This window comes from Euleptes europaea, chromosome 6 (assembly GCF_029931775.1).
Source record: "Euleptes europaea isolate rEulEur1 chromosome 6, rEulEur1.hap1, whole genome shotgun sequence".
In the NCBI taxonomy this organism is placed as follows: Eukaryota; Metazoa; Chordata; class Lepidosauria; order Squamata; family Sphaerodactylidae; genus Euleptes; species Euleptes europaea.
The window spans coordinates 53,818,115-53,830,954 of NC_079317.1; positions in this window are offsets into that span (position 1 = coordinate 53,818,115).

Sequence of the window (12,840 nt, forward strand, 5' to 3'; positions counted from 1 at the left end):
ATTTGATTTGGTTGCTTTTCTTAATAGCTGGGACCTTCAGATGGATGCTTTGTGTAGGGCTGTGCAGTGATCCCCATAGCTCCCACTGATATGGTTCTTGGTACCCACCTGCTTCTTCCTCAAAGCAAGGAGCTAATCCTGGCTTTCATCCACCTCACTGAAGAGGGAAGTGCTCCAGAAGAGCCCAGTAGGCATCACTTTTGTGTCTACAGCAAGCACCTATTTAGAAAGAGCTGCCTCCATAATATGAGGTCGCTTGGTTTGGAACCTCTAACATTTTGTGCAACATACCAACATTTTATGATTGACCCCACCCCCATAGCAGCAATTTTGTGATTGGTCTTGTTCTACATTGGCCAAATTTTGTTGTGGTGCCCACTACCCATTCTCAGAATTCCAAATGTGCCAACAAGGTTGAGTGGGAGACCCATGGTCCTGGTGGGACCTGGTAGCATGCTCTCTGTTGATGTATTCCATTTCTTCTACTTCTAATTCTGATGCGTTTTAGTTGGGAGGTGAGGCCCACAACAATCTCCCTTAAAAAAAATAGCTGTTTTTCCTCTGTGCTTCCTGGAATATTAGTGGAGTATGGCTTCTCTTCTTCATGATCTGTGAAAAATAGTTGTTCAGGGTGATAACAAATGATCTGAATATAAATGAAACCCTTATCTTAGGTGTTTTCCAAGGCTTGGGTGATACTCTGAAATGATATGGAAATAATATTCACACAATATGTATACACACAACCCCTTCCACAGAGAGGGAGTGTGTGCTAGGCCTGCCTTCATGTGATCACCAGCTCATGAGCACAGAGGGAGTGACCACACATATGCTCCCTCCCTGTGATTGGCAGCAGTCAGAAAGCAGCATACCTGACCATGCAGACACTTCCTCTGCTCATTCACACCATTAAGACAACCTGGCGATCGTGTGGAGGCAGGGGCAGGACCAGCTTGCTTGTGCTGACTCTCCTTCCCCTGTGTTCAGTCAGTTCACGAAGGGGTCATGTGTAGAGGACTACTGTGTATTAAATAAAAGTCCATTCAAATTGAACATGATTGTCTACCTCAGTTGGGGACGGGTAACTGGGATTGTTTTATCTTTGAGCCTCCAGTACATTCCATGAAACTGCTTTATTGAGTCAGGCCACTGTTCTTAGAACTTTCAGCTTTGAGTGACAGTAATTCTTCCAGTTTAACAAAAATATTTTCTGGTAGGGTATGAGCTTTCGTGAACCACAGCTCACTTCTTCAGATAGATCTGAAGATTCTTCAGATAGATCTGAAGAAGTGAGCTGTGGCTCACAAAAGCTCATACCCTACCAGAAAATATTTTTGTTAGACTTTAAGGTGCTACTGGACTCTTGCCCTTTTCTACTACTGCAGACAGACTAACATGGCTACCCACTGTGAATTATCTTCCAGTTTAGCACCTTAAGGACTTTAAGTGGAAATATTAGGCATTGACCTAGGGCCTTTGTGAAAGCAAAACCAAACACAGAACTATGGCTCCTCCCCAATATGCAATCTTCTGTATTACATCCGCATGTTAATATATTGCATTATAACTTGTTGACCTTAGCTGGCTGGCCATGAATTAAAAGGGGGGGAAAACCACCCTGATTTAGCATAGCTTATCTTCATTAAAGTTAACAGGATTAAATACAAATTGCAGAGTTCAGCCTGCAGCCTGACTGGATGTTAAAAATGGTTAAGTGTTAGGTTTTAGATTGGACCATAATACAGTTGGTTTCTTTAAAAGGAAATTGGTAAACAATGTGGTATTGGTGGGGGGAAAACAGTCTCATCGTGGGATGAATCCAATTTCTTCACTTTAGTGGCTGTAGAAGCACATTGCTCTGATTCAAGCAATGCAGACACTTTAATCAAATCTTTATTATTTTTAAAATCAGTAGATGCAGGGCAATGTTGCATCTTTGCTGATCAGTCAACGGTAATTACAAGCTTAAGTGATTTTTTAAAAACTACCCTTCCTGACCACACACATACCTATAGAATACGGAAGACATGGTCTTGAGGGGAAGAAAGTACCATCAGTCTTCTGATTCACAATTTTTTATGCATGGAAGTGAATCTTACTTGCCGTGCATAACCAGGTAGTTAATTACAGTCTTATCATCCAACACATTACTCTCAGTATGTATTGAACTCTACTAAGTTCATCCACAATGAAAACATGGAAATTTAGGTGAGATGGAAACAAATATTCACATGTAATATTATTATTTTTAGAAAATGAAAATGTTGAAATGGGCAATCAGAATTAGTAGCCATGTTGAGAAGTATTTTGCATACTGCTTTAGATAAAGTGTTCTTAAAGGAAGAGAGCTATTTTGTTAGCTTAGCTGGGTAGAAACCAGTTAAATGACGTTAAGAGTCTATAAAGCTTTGTGGCTGCTTGTGAGGTCAAATGGAAGCGGAATAGCAGATGAAACTGAAGAGAAGGCAGAACTGCGGGAGGCTCTTGACAGATGGGTAGTCAAATGGAGTTTAATGTTACTGAACATGAGGTCATGAACTTGGCTTTTCAAACAGAACAGAAATGTACAGTCTAAAATAAAATATAAATATAGGAGAAAATCAGTATAAAAACTCTAAACAAATTTATAAATACAGGTTAATTAACATGAAGGGGAAACTGTTGGGATGGTAAATTTTTTAGACAGTGGAATAACTGAGATGGCTTAATTATTGCTTGACCTCATTTCTATCACGCCCTTTCAACAAAAGGCCCAAGGTGGTTACAAATCAGCTATAACATTTGCAACCCAAACAACACTAGTAAAATTACAATTCAATAGCAGAAGAATAAAACCATGTCAGTGGCAGCAGGCCAGTAGGGAAATCCAGTATTTAGTTAGCCAAAGGTTTCTATGAACAATGAAGTCTCAACTAAATGGCAAAAGGCAGGAAATGATAGCTTCTCTAGGTAGGCTTCCCTAGGAAGGCTATGTCATAATATAGAGGACACTATTGAGAAACCTGCAGTTGGTTCCCTAGTGGGTTTTGCCTTGGGCATGAAGATGATCATGACAGGAAAAGCTGAACTACATTTGGAAGCTATGGGGCTAAAACAGGGATGATTGTTTTCTCAACTTGGTTCCTGCAACATTAGGCCTGTAGCATTTTACATTAGCTAAAGAAGTAGAACAGCATTCTGATGCAAGTTTCCCTATAAGTAAGCCCTACTGAATTCAGTGGGTCTATTTTCTGGGTATAGGCATATATGTTTATGTAGTATTTTTCTAAGAAGGTTAAATGTATTTATTTAATTAGCTAATTTATAGCCCACCTTTGTCTCTGAGAAACAAGGAGAAAAATGTAATCATACAGTATAGGACATTGAACGATGCCACAGGACTAGTTGTACAAAATCGAATAACAATACCAATGTAATAGATTATGATTACATAATTAAATGGCAATGTGAACAGCAAACTGCCCAGGCCATCATAGTGCAAGCAGTGCAGAATGTGGAATTACAAAGGTACAAGGCAATGAAGCACCCACTCTGACATGAAGCCCCTTCTTGGACTGTTCAGTCCCACTAGAGATCTAATTCCTCTACAAGAATGTCCTGAACATTTCAGGCAGACTTTCCCACAAAGTGGGAGACACTACAGAGAATGAATGTGAGTAGGCATTTGCCAATTTTACTAATTTGCACATAGGGGAACCTTCAAAAGGCTCTGTCCAGACAACCGAAGCTGCCATGGCAGATAATAGTAGGAAAGGCAATCCTGCAAGCATGTGGATCGTAAACCATGAAGGGTGGTGGTGGTGATGATAATATCGGAGCTAGCCGAAGTCTTGACCACGGGGGCTATGCTGAAGGAGACTGCTCATTCGCGCGGGTGAGGAAGTCTCCTATGGAAGCCTGGTGATGTGAGCAGCTATGTAAGCTGGTTCTTTTTAGTTGGAGGGTATATCCCTCTGGATGGGACTGGGTGAGCCCCGTCTTTTAAATAACCCTTATGCTTGATCCAGATTAACCCACTGAAAGGTGATGGTTGGTCAGACCAAGTTGGCTCTAGTTACACGACCCCTATCTCAAAAGGGCCCCAACTGTGGGGCCTTAACAAAACCAGTCAAAAGCACAGAGCCGTGCATCTGAGCAAAGGCGAATAGCTGAACCTGAAAAAGGGAAGATTCCCAGGTTTGGGTATTTGGTCTACTGAAACCCGAATATTGCCGAAATGGCTACTTTCTGGTTTATTTTTGGTTCAGGTATATTGATATGCACAATCCTAGCTATGACCCTTAAGTACATTTCATTGGCTGGGGGAAAATTAGATTGATACACTAAGAAAAATCTTTTTATAGAATTCTCCATGTAAGAGTACAAGTCAAAGATCTGTAGTTCTGAGGTAGGAAGCAAGAAAAGTGAAGGTGAAGTGAACTAATTAACTGACGAATGTACTGGGGAATTGGATTTCTACCCCCAATACTGTCAGAAATAAATATTTTGTTTTATGGTTATTGTAGCATCAGAGTACATTATCAGTTTGTTACTTTGCCCATCATGGTCAGATTTTGGCAGTCATTTGCCAAAAAAGCAAATAAATGAAGGGTTAATTGTTAATTGAAGGGTTAATTGAAGCAAATAAATGAAGTTAATTTCATCAGTGTATGGGGGAGTCTGTTTGGGGCTATCAGTTGTTCCGCTGTGGTGCAGTATCCTGCCAGAATTTCATACATATGTTTGTTTAAATAGACTGTATTGGTTGACTTTTAAAAGCAGAAGTTTTCCATCTCTTGTTTCTTTCCCCAAGATATTTTTGTGCTGTCCAAAGGGGAGCAGAAAAATGAACTGAAAGCATTTTATGCTTAATGAAAGAATGTCCCAGCTCTCTGATCTGGTTGCAGGATTCCACTACTGGCAGCCAGCATGCAGAGGCAGGGAATGAGAGCCACAATGGATATAAATGGATGAGGAAATGACTCAGTGAGACGGCAGACCCATAAGCCACTTGCAAGGAAGAAAAGCTGGCCTAGAAAGTGGAAGTCCAGAAATCATCCTGTATGCTTGCTCTCCTCTTTTTTCACTCCTCTTATCTAAGTTTACTTTTTAGATATATCAGGGCTAAGGAGTTGGGCACCTACTTACATATGGAATCTGTCGATTAAATCAATATATAATATAATCCAGTACAATAAACGATTTCATTTACTTTAGTGTCATATCTCACGGTTGTGCTCTGTTGTCTCTGTTATCATCTAGTATTCTAAACCTTCAGGATATATAAGATACATAAATAAAACATCCTAACATTTGTATTTTGTATTCCAGTATGGCAAAAGGAGAAATGTGAATCATCAGTGTGTCTGGAAAGACTGCAGATAATGTTGAACGGATCTTTCAAAAAACTATCTAGGCTTTTCTCTGTGAAGCCTATCTAATGCTTCTTTTTCTTTTAATATGCTTTATATAGGGAAGAGTTCTCCCACCCCCCTTGTTGTTTTATTTTGTAACTTTTGGTACTGCAGAAGTAAAACATTTAGATGATAATTCTGTTTCCTCATGTGGCGTTACATGCATTGGAAAAGATGCCAAATTCAGGTTGTTTTGGCAAGTCACTGATGAGTCTAGCCAGCATTAATCTTAATTAACCTTAATATGTGAGAGAAGCATCTGGCTAAGTATCAATCACAGCTATAGGAGTGCAGACAATTTATGGGGAAAAGCCCATTGTGTACTGCCTTGATCATTCTTCTCTGGAAATGGGATCCACCAGGAACCAGAATTTATTGCCAAAATTTACTCCTCCAGTCCTTTTTGTAGTTCTTAGGCTTTTCTGTTCTTTGCTGTGTGCATATGGCTGACACAGAAAGGGTGTCTTTGTTGGCTCCAAAGAGTATCAGTATTAACCATACTTATCATGCATCACCAATATTGTCCACATCAATGCATTGTTTTGAATGTGTCATTTTTAATGTTGGTTTTGTTAAATTGTTTATGTTATTTTTAAATTGTTGCCCACCTTGGGTCCTGGGATGCCTGAGAGAATGGCAAATACATTAATATTGTAAATGAATAAATACCCTTTGGAATTGATAGTACCATCATATTTTTAAAAACTTTATAGTAGCACAAATGATGCAAACTGTTATTTTCATGTTTAAAATGTGATGGCTGCCAGCTTGGAGGGCTTTAAGAGGGGAGTGGACATATTCATGGAGGAAAGGGGTATTCATGGCTATTAGTTAGAATGGATTTTAGTCATGCTGCATACCTATTATCTCTAGTATCAGAGGAGCATGCCTATTAGGTGCTGTGGAACACAGGCAGGATGGTGCTGCTGCAGTTGTCTTGTTTGTGGCTTCCTGGAGGCACCTGGTTGGCCACTGTGTGAACAGACTGGTGGACTTGATGGGCCTTGGTCTGATCCAGCAGGGCCTTTCTTATGTTCTTAAATTTTGAAGAAGTAATTATTATACCATTGTCTAATTACTGGTTTTAGAACATTTTCTCCCATTGAAGTCAGGATGTTTGTCCCCCATCTCCGGTGGCTTCTGATATGGTGGAAACATGTTCAAATTGCAGTTCACCATTTCTGGGTATATGCCATTATTGGGGTAGGGGCACATAATCATTTTGATTTTTATTCTCCTCTGTCCGTCCTTCTTAGCTGTGTACAGCCAAGTGTTTAGGTACTTTCCTTCACTTTTCTCTTTTTGCCTGCTGTACATGGCTTGGGTCCCAGCAGGCTATTTCAGAACCTACAGAATACTGTTCAAGCTGTTCCTAGAAGAATGGGTGTCTGTTCTTTGGGGAATTCCTGAGCATGTGTGGCTATTCGCTGGGAAATTCCTGAGTAGGAATGATGGCTTCTGATTGCAGTGAGAACTGTGAAAAAAGTAAAGCTGATCAGGTGCTGCTTTTAAGCGGTTTCTGTACTCAGAAGGTTATTTGTGTGGATAGGCCTTGCAGACGCTTCTGGTTACATCATCTTTCAGTACCTTCCATTCCCGCTCTGAAGGAAGGGCATTTTGATCTTTGGGTGTTTCTTGCCCATTGCTAGGGGTAGGCAGGACTAAACTAACAACTTCCTGTCTCCTGGCGAGGAACACCTCCCCTTCCAGTTCTTCTCCTGCCTTCGCTGGGGTGAGAGCGTTGCAGCCATAGCTGCTGCCTAGGTCTAGTGAAATTTGGTTAGAATAGATCATTTTCCTTACCTTGTCGTATCCAATCGCTTTTTAAATTTAAGCTCCCGGCTCTGCCGACTATCAGCTGAGCTGCAGGAGAACAGCTAAGCCGTGGGAAAGAGGCGGCAAACGAAATGGCTGCTGGAGAAGCTGCATCAGAGGACATCGAGCTCCTTTCCGATACAGATCAAGAATTGGTCTTAAAATCGGATCCCGCCGTTAGCCACCCTGGCGGACTATTGGAGAGGGAGACCAGAAAGTCGTTGCCGCCATCTACTTCTGCTGGAAAATCGCTGAAGAAAAACAAGTCTAATGGCAGTGGGGGGGGGGGAGGCAGCAGCCGCAAGCACCAGCTTAAGCAGAGTTCCGCTTCGACCTCTAAGGTCCCCGCCGGATCCTCTGCTGTGCCTTTGGATGTGGAGCCCAGGATACCTACAGAGGGTAAAGTAACCCCCCCGAGGAAGGGGGATCCCCCAAGAACCCCACATTTGAACAGGTATATAATATGATAGAGGGCTCCATGGAAATACATTTTCAGAGGCTCCAATCTCTTATCCTACCCTTCCAGCAGGGTTACCCTCCTCAAAGACGCCTTCAGCCACTTCCTCAAGGGTTTTCATGTAGTTGGACATCTTCCCCTGGGTCCTCAGCCATATTTGAGCCCATGCAGGAGGAACCTGGCTACAGCCAAAGCGCCCCCTCTAGGCAGTGGCCCACTAAGGCAGTTATAAAAGCAGTGCCAAATATCCAAGAGCAGAGAAATGAAACCTACCAAGAGCACAGAAATGAAACCTACCCTGTGGATAGGGATTCTGGGGCTGACAATAAGGAGGGAGAGTTCGTTTCAGATGAAGAACTCCCCGTTGTTCAGGAACAGCAGCCTTGGCTGTGCTGTTCTGATGATTTCCAGCCTCTTTTGGCCATGGCACTTTTTGCTTTAGACCTATCTGATGAAGCTGAAGCTCCTGAGGAATCTAAGTCTAAATCCAGACGTAAAGGTTCCAAGGAATATTTCCCACAATGGAGGCCCAGACTATTAAGGTCCCCTTACCAGAATACTTTGAGAAAGTTATTAGAGCTGAATGGGACAAACCCCTACATAATAAACAGTTCTCTGGCAATGCCAAGAAACTATATGATATGGCCTCATATGCAATGGATATGTTGGAATTGCCTGTGGGAGATGCTCCTTTTTCTGCCCTTCAATCCTCTGACTTCCTGGCGGAGGATGGAGTGGGCTTCATTAAAGATCAGCTCGATAGGAAAATGGAATTTCTTTCCAGAAAGGTGCATGAGGCAGATGCACTGTCTATTCAGGCCAATATCACTATAGCACTCATGGCTAGGACTTCAAATGCCTGGATAAAGAAGCTCACTCAGCTTCTACCCACCACAGATTTAAAAAAAAATAGCCAAGGGCCTGTCTTGAGTGCTAAAGGCGTCCTGCTTTATGGCAGATGCCTCCTTGGACATAGTGATTTTCGCTGCTAGAGCAGTCTCCTCCAATACTGCCATTCTCAGGGCCCTATGGGTAACGCCATGGTCGGCTGAGTCCAGGTCCAAGACCATGTTAATGGGTCATCTTCCATACAAGGGTGGAAAGTTATTGGAGAGAGACTAGATAGGATGCTCTCCGAACTTAATAAGGTGATACTTAAATCCCATAAAAAAGAACCCCGTCCTGGCCAGTACTCTCAGTCCTTTCGATCCTACCATACCTTATCCAGGTTCAGACAGGATCAGAGACATCCACACTGGGCTCCTCAGAGAGGGTCCTTTTGACGTTTCAACAGATTCAACCGCCCTTCACAACCACAGTCCTTTAGGGCAGACAAACCTGACAAATTCTTCAAAGGAAATAAGCAGTGATGCCAGGGATCCAGTGGTGGGGGGAAGGTTACAACTTTTACTTTTACAATGGCATCACTCCCAGGCAAATGCCTGGGTACTACAACTAATTCAGCAGGGATGTCTAATAGAATTTCATCACAAGCCTCCAGATCGCTTTTTCGCATCGCCATGCTACCGCAGTGCTGTAAAACATCAGAGAACGATGGAAGCCATTCCTCACTTGATCCAGATCGGGGCCATAGAGGACGTACCTATTCAGGAACATCTCCAGGGAGTTTACTCCATATTTTTCACAGTCCCCAAAAGAATGGGGACTGGAGGACTATCCTGGATCTCAAATTTCTCAATTGATTCATCCAGGCCAAACATTTTCGCACGGAGACACTGCGAACCATCATAGAGGCCAAACACCTTCATGACAGCCATAGTTGTCACAGAGGCTTATATGCATATCCCCATCCTTCAGTTCCACCGGCGCCTTCTGAGATTCAATTATATGAACCTTCATTTACAGTTCAGGGTACTACCATTTGGGTTGACATCTGCCCCCTGAGTTTTTCTTTCCCCAAAGTGATGGTAGCTATTGTAGCGATGTTAAGGAAGGAAGGAATCCAAGTACATCCCTACCTAGACGACCTACTCATATGCGCCACCTCATACAACCTGGCACTTCAGCACTCCACTCAAGTCATCACGGCACTCGAAACACATGGCTGTCTTATAATCAAAGCCAAAAGCTTGCTAAGCCCGTCACAGAGGATCCTATATCTGGGAGTGGTCATAGATTCCACCACCAATTCAGTATTTTCCTCCCAACAGACAAGGCCCGCAAAATTGTGGCGGTGGCCAAGTCCATGGTAAAGTCGTCACAACATCGACTGATGGCTCTGACAAGGCTCCTAGGCCTCATGGTATCCAGTCTAGGCCTGATTCCTTGGGCTCACTTCCACTCCTGACCACTTCAAGCAGCACTGTGTCCATTCCAGCTGTTCATCACATACAAGAACCATCTCCCTCAGTCTGGTGGCCAGGACGAGCCTCTTATGGTGGACCAAAGTCAACAGTCGGACAACCGTATCTACACAAACAGCTGGTCCAGGTGTTTACAGACGCCAGCCTCAAGGGATGGGGAGCCACAGTGGCAGACTCTTTGGCTCAGGGCGTATGGAGCCAGTCAGAAACAACTCTCCACATCAATCTCCTCGAACTCAGGGCAGTGCGCATAGCCCTCATCAAATTCCACGAACTTGTCAGAAACAAACACGTGCTAATCAGGACAGACAATGTGGCAACCAAGGCCCACATCAACAAGCAGGGTGGGTCTCACTCCTCTCGCCTGCACCAGGAGTCATCGGCCATCATGATCTGGGCAGAAAAACACCTTTTGTCTCTCAGGGCAGAACATGTACAGGGCATCCACAACATTCAGGCAGATTGGTTAATCCGTCAGACCCTCCAGGAAGGGGAATGGATGCTGAATACACAAGTCTTTCAAGCCATCACCAGCTGGTTTGGAACGCCCACGGTGGATCTGTTTGCCTCAGTCCAGAATCGTCAGGTGGATAGGTTCTTCTCCCGGTTCTACCATCCGAAAGCAGAGCAAGTGGACGCTCTTCTGACTCAGGGGCCTCTGGGTCTCCTATATGCCTTTCCACCACTGCCTATCCTTCCGAAGGTCATCAGGAAGTTAACGGTGGAGAGAGCAGAAGTCTTCCTGATCACTCCCAATTGGCCACACCGGCCGTGGTTTCCGGCTCTCATGGGGCTCTTCACCAGGGCACCTTGACGGATTCCGACATCCTCGGATCTCCTTCTACAGGGACCAATGATTCATCCAGATCCAGGATGGTTTCAATTGACCGCTTGGATGTGGAAAGGGCAAGGCTGTTAGCCCTTGGTCTTTCCGTGGAGGTGGTGGGGACCAGCCAGACGTCCTTCTACTACAAGGATATGTCAATACACCTGGAAAGCCTTCTCCAGGTGGTGTCACCGGAAGACAATCAACCCTATCTTTCCTAAGCTACCTCAGTTATTGGACTTTTTACAGAACGGTGCACAGCAGGGCCTTAGAGTGGCAACCTTACGAAAGCAAGTATCTTCTTATTGACTCAGTCTGTCTGGATATTGATGGGATTCCTCTGTTGACACATCCTCAGGTTAAGGCTTTTATTAAAGGAGTAGCTCAATCTACCCCTCTGGTGACTCACCGCTTCCCTACCTCGAGACTGAACACTGTACTTTTTGCTCTAACCAAAAGTCCCTTCGAACCTATGAAGGAAGTTCCCTTACGATTAGTAAGGATGAAGACCTTATTTTTAGTTGCCATAACCTCTGCCAGGAGGGTTTAGGAGGTTTTTGGAATTGGGTGCCCTCTCTATTCGCAAGGACTTATGTATCTTTCACAAAGATAAAGTCGTTCTACGTACTGATCCCTCGTTCACCCCCAAAGTGGGTTCCCGGTTTCATCAGTCACAGGGGCTTCACCTCCCTTCCTTTTGTCCTTATCCTTCTACTCCCAGAGAGCGGAGTTGGCACACCTTGAACTTGCATAGAGCTATTCATATTTATATATCTAGAACTAAATCCATTAGGAAAAAGGAATTATGTTTATCTCCATTTCTGCACACAACAAGGGACTTTGCATGTCCCAACCGTCTATCAGCATATCCATTAGACAATGCATCAGAGAAGCCTACCTAGCCAGTGGTCTCCAAGTTCCGAATGGGATCACAGCCCATTCACCACGAAGCGCAGCCACGTCGGCCGCATTTTTCAAACAAGCCTCAACTAAGAGATCTGTAAAGCGGCTACTTGGTCCAATGTGACTACTTCCATTAGACATTATCGAATCAATACTATGGCATCCTTTGAAGCAGCATTTGGCAGACATATTTTACAGCGCGTGGTGGAAGATGATGAGGACTGCGTTCCCACCCGTTATATCATTGCTCTTGGAGATCCCAAAGATCAAGATGCCCTTCCTTCAGAGCAGGAAAGGTACATTGTTTACTCACTGAGAAGGTCCTTTCCACTCTGAAGTAGAAGGGCATCATGCCCACCCGGAGATGGCAACATCATCTTATAAGGGTGGACTGAAGCACACCAAACTGGCCTACGGATTTGATTGGCCTAATAATATTGTAGCAATACATATAGATTGGTTCTAAGTTTATCGTTCAGTTTATTGTTTGTACTCCTTGTTTGTGAGTGCTTTTCCCTGTCTCTTTAGCTTGCTGTAGAATAACTGGAAGGGGAGGTGTTCCTCGCCAGGAGACAGGAAGTTGTTAGTTTAGTCCTGCCTACCCCTAGCAATGGGCGAGAAACACCCAAAGATCAAGATTCCCTTCTACTTCAGAGCGGAAAGGACCTTCTCAGTGAGTAAACAATGTACCTTTTTCAGGGACATGGTATCAATGGTTCCTTCATTTTTTGGTATTTATGTCTTCAGTTTTGTTTTATTTATATCCTGTCTTTTCCATAATATGCTCAGGGAAGCTAACAACTCAAAGTTGTTCAGGCTGCTCAATACAACAGAAAATTGAGGACTAGCTGCTCCCTCTACTGATAGTAATTGCTCAAATTGCCACTGAAGGGATGCTGAGCGAGGCCATCCCTGGTTCTCTATGTCTAAGCACGTGGAAAACACATTGTGTCCATCATCACCCAGGATGTCAAGGAGTTGCTACTTTAGCTATTGGGCTCCTAATTTGGTGACTACAAGAGTAAAATAACGCCTCATAGAAACTCAGTCTTACCTTCAATACTCAAAGAGGCCTAGTGAAGTCAAAATAACTGTCAACAACTGTGTGTGTGTTTGGGGGGG